Genomic DNA, 4317 nt, shown 5'->3' on the forward strand with positions numbered 1-4317 from the left:
GTGTTGTTGAACCAGCACTAGCAGAAGGAGCTCAGTTGACAGCAGCACAACGAGCAGCTCATGAAGCAGTAAAGTTGAAGGATTTGAAGGCGAAGAATTATCTCTTCCAGGCCATTGACCGTTCTATCTTGGAAACCATTCTTTCCAAAGAAACTTCCAAGGATATTTGGGACTCCATAAAAAAGAAGTATCAAGGCTCTGCAAGAGCAAAGAGGCAGCAGCTTCAAGCTTTACGCTCGGAATTCGAAACACTTCGAATGAAGTCGGGAGAATCAATTGCAGATTATTTCTCTCGCGTGATGACCATTGTCAATAAAATGAGAATTCATGGAGGCAGGATAGAAGAAATAACTGTCATAGAAAAAATTCTTCGATCATTAACAGCAAAATTTAACTTTGTTGTTTGTGCTATAGAAGAATCTAAAGATATAGATGATTTGTCACTTGATGAATTGCATAGTTCATTGGTGGTGCATGAACAGAAGTTCAAACAGGAAGACACAGATGAGCAAGCATTAAAGGCTTCTACCGATACTCGTTCCAACAATTTTCAAGGAAGGGGTAGAGGCAAAGGTAGAGACAGAGGCAGAGGCAGAGGAAGGTCCACTAATTTCAGAGCCAATAATGATCAATTTCAAGGCAGAGGCAGAGGAGGAGCCCCTGATAAATCCAAGGTAGAATGTTTCAGGTGTCATAAATTTGGTCATTATCAATCTGAATGTTATACTAAGCTGCCAAATAGCAAAGAAAAAGGAGAAAGTTCAAACTTTGCAGAAAAAGAGGAAGGTGAAACCTTATTGATGGTTGCTAAAGATGAAAAGCAAATTGAGCCAGATGTTTGGTATGTGGATACTGGCTGTAGCAACCACATGAGTGGTAGTAAGTCTTCTTTCTCTCATCTGAATGAAAATTTTCAATCTACTGTGAGTTTTGGTGATCATTCTACTGTGAAAGTAATGGGAAAAGGTGACATTAAAATAAAAACCAAGAATGGTTTTGTGGAAACAATATCTAATGTATTGTATGTTCCTGATTTGAAAAGTAATTTATTGAGTGCTGGCCAATTACAAGAAAAGGGTTATGTGATCACTATTAAAAATGGTGTTTGTGAAATATATGATTCTGTTAGAGGTGCTATTGCTGTTATTCAGATGAGTTCAAACAGATTGTTTCCATTAAAGATTGAAGGAATCCAATCTAGTTTAATGGCTGAAATGAAAGATCCTTCATGGTTGTGGCATTTTCGCTATGGCCATTTGAGCTTTGGTGGGTTGAAGACGCTCCAACAGAAAAATATGGTGACAGGCCTCCCTCAAATCACAATTCCTCATTCCTTAGTATGTGAAGAATGTGTTGTTAGCAAACAACATCGTTCTGAATTTGCAAAAGGGAACTCATGGAGAGCAAAGGGAATTTTGCAATTGGTGCATTCAGACATTTGTGGTCCAATAAATCCAATTTCTAATGGAGGTAAAAAATATTTAATTACCTTCATTGATGATTTTTCTAGAAAAACGTGGGTTTATTTTTTACAGGAAAAGTCAGAAGCTTTCTCTACATTTAAAAATTTCAAAGCTCGTGTGGAGAATGAGATAGGAAGGATGATTCAGACACTTCGCACAGATCGTGGTGGTGAATATTGCTCAAAAGAATTTGAAGTTTTTTGTGAAGAACATGGCATCCAAAAAGAGCTTACAACTGCGTATACACCACAACAAAATGGTGTATCAGAGAGGAAGAATAGAACCATCCTCAACATGGTTAGAAGCTTGTTGGTAAGAGGAAGAGTTCCAAAGACGTTTTGGCCAGAAGCAGTAAACTGGTGCATTCATGTCTTGAACAGAAGTCCAACCTTTGCAGTTCGAAATATGACGCCAGAAGAGGCTTGGAGTGGGAGAAAACCAAATGTGGATCACTTTAGAATTTTTGGATGCATTGCATATGCTCATGTCCCGGAACAGAAAAGAAAAAAACTTGATGACAAGGCTGAAAAATGTGTCTTTCTAGGTGTAAGTGATACATCTAAAGCATATAAATTATTTAATCCACTGACGAAAAAAATTGTGGTTAGCAGGGATGTTGTTTTTTATGAAGAAAACACTTGGGATTGGAATATGCAGCAGCCTACCGAAGTTCTTTGTGATATTGATTCTGAACAAGAGCAAATTTCAGCATCTAGTATGCCTGAAAATTCGTCCATTGCAACTTCTTCAGCTAGTCAATCCTCACCAACAGTAGTTGGAGTTAACGAAGAAGAAACTCAATCTCTTCGTCGTGTTAGAAGAAGGCCTGCTTGGATGGAAGATTATGAGGTAACTGGAATTGAAGATCCAATTACTCACTTTGCTTTGTTTTCAGAATGTGATCCCGTGACTTTTGAGAGTGCTGTCAAAGAAGAAAAATGGCGAAAAGCAATGGATGCTGAAATTGATGCAATTGAGAGGAATGATACTTGGGAGTTAACTGATCTTCCAAATGGACACAAAATCATTGGTGTGAAGTGGGTGTTTAAAACAAAGTTAAAGGAAAATGGTGAAATTGACAAGTACAAAGCACGCTTGGTTGTCAAGGGGTACAAGCAACAATATGGGATTGATTATACAGAAGTTTTTTCTCCTGTTGCGAGACATGATACAATCAGGTTGGTGGTTGCATTGGCTGCACAAAATTCTTGGCCTATTTACCAGCTAGATGTCAAATCGGCATTCTTGCATGGGTACTTAGAGGAACAAATTTTTATTGAACAACCTCCTGGTTATGAGAAAGTTGGAAATGAGCATAAAGTTTACAAATTGAAAAAGGCACTTTATGGACTAAAACAAGCCCCTCGAGCTTGGTATAGTCGCATTGAGTCTTATTTTCTTAAGGCTGGTTTTATAAAGTGTCCTTATGAACATACACTCTTTGTTAAGATTGGTGATGAAGGAAAAATGCTTATTGTTTGCTTATATGTAGATGATCTTATATTCACTGGAAATTGTGATGTTATGTTTGAAGAATTTAAAAAGTCTATGATGAATGAGTTTGAAATGACTGATCTTGGTATGATGCATTACTTTCTTGGCATAAGTGTAGCACAATCAAGTGATGGAATTTTTATTTCTCAAAATAAATATATGGAAGATATTCTAGACAGGTTTCAGATGAAGGATTGTAATCCTGTGCACACTCCAGTTGAATGTGGCTTGAAGTTACATAAAGATCATGGAGGAAAGAAGGTTGACAGCACCTTCTACAAACAAATTGTGGGAAGTTTGATGTATCTCACTGCAACAAGACCAGACATAATGTATTCTGTGAGTTTAATTAGCAGGTATATGGAAAATCCTACAGAAATACATTTGTTGGCTGCCAAGAGAATCCTTCGCTACTTGCAAGGAACAAGAACTTTCGGGATATTTTACAAGAAGGGTGTAAAATCTGAGTTAGCTTTTGGGGTAGTTCATCCAAAGGTTCTTATCAAATGATATTGGAGCCTTCCACTATGTCTCCCGGTTGCAATAGAGTGGCGCAGGCGGTGACACCGACATTGCAGTGTTCGCTCGAGGCTAGTAAAAGACTAGCGCAAAGCCAGCCTGCGTGAGCACCGGGGCTGCGGAGCGTAGTGGAATGTTAGGACCCATTTGCAAGGTATGGGTATGAGATTTGAAGTCCCAATTGGTTGTATGGGCAACTAATGTGGGGTTTATAAGACCCTGGACCCGCTTGACATTGGAGTTTGAGGGAACGAATTTCCCAACAATCAATCATATCAATCAATTTTTCTCTGTCTCCCTCACTGTTCACTCTGTTTCTCTTTGTCTCTCAATTAATCTAATGAAACTACAGTTTTATGATATGTTAGCTTTCCATATCAATCGAATTACCTAGTGGTTATATAATAAAATTTATGAAAGCTGAAAGCAATAGAGAATATCATTTGTCACTAATTGCAAGAGCAACATCAATTATATCATAAGAACTAGGAATTTACATGAGGCCCAAGCAAACGCAAAAAATATTGTTTATGTCTGTATATTTAAAGATGGGGATTGCCCCTGAATTTTTTTTGAAAGAAAATTTTGAATGCATTAAAAAACAAAAGATATTATAGCAAATATATATATTCTGTAAATTTCTTTGGACCATGCTGTCACTCTCCCAAACTTTCATTTGGCATGTATTCATACAACTACAAGTTTGAGTTCTCTTAATATTAACATTAAATATTGGGGCCACTTAACATCAACATCAACATCAATTCAAAACAATCCCTCAAACAAAATAGCCATCATTATCTATGAAAATTTTGTTATACAAATCAACTGAATAACTAAT

This window comes from Gastrolobium bilobum, unplaced genomic scaffold (genome assembly GCF_033153095.1).
Source record: "Gastrolobium bilobum isolate Gb01-03AN ecotype WA unplaced genomic scaffold, APGP_CSIRO_Gbil_v1 utg23253, whole genome shotgun sequence".
Lineage (NCBI taxonomy): Eukaryota > Viridiplantae > Streptophyta > Magnoliopsida > Fabales > Fabaceae > Gastrolobium > Gastrolobium bilobum.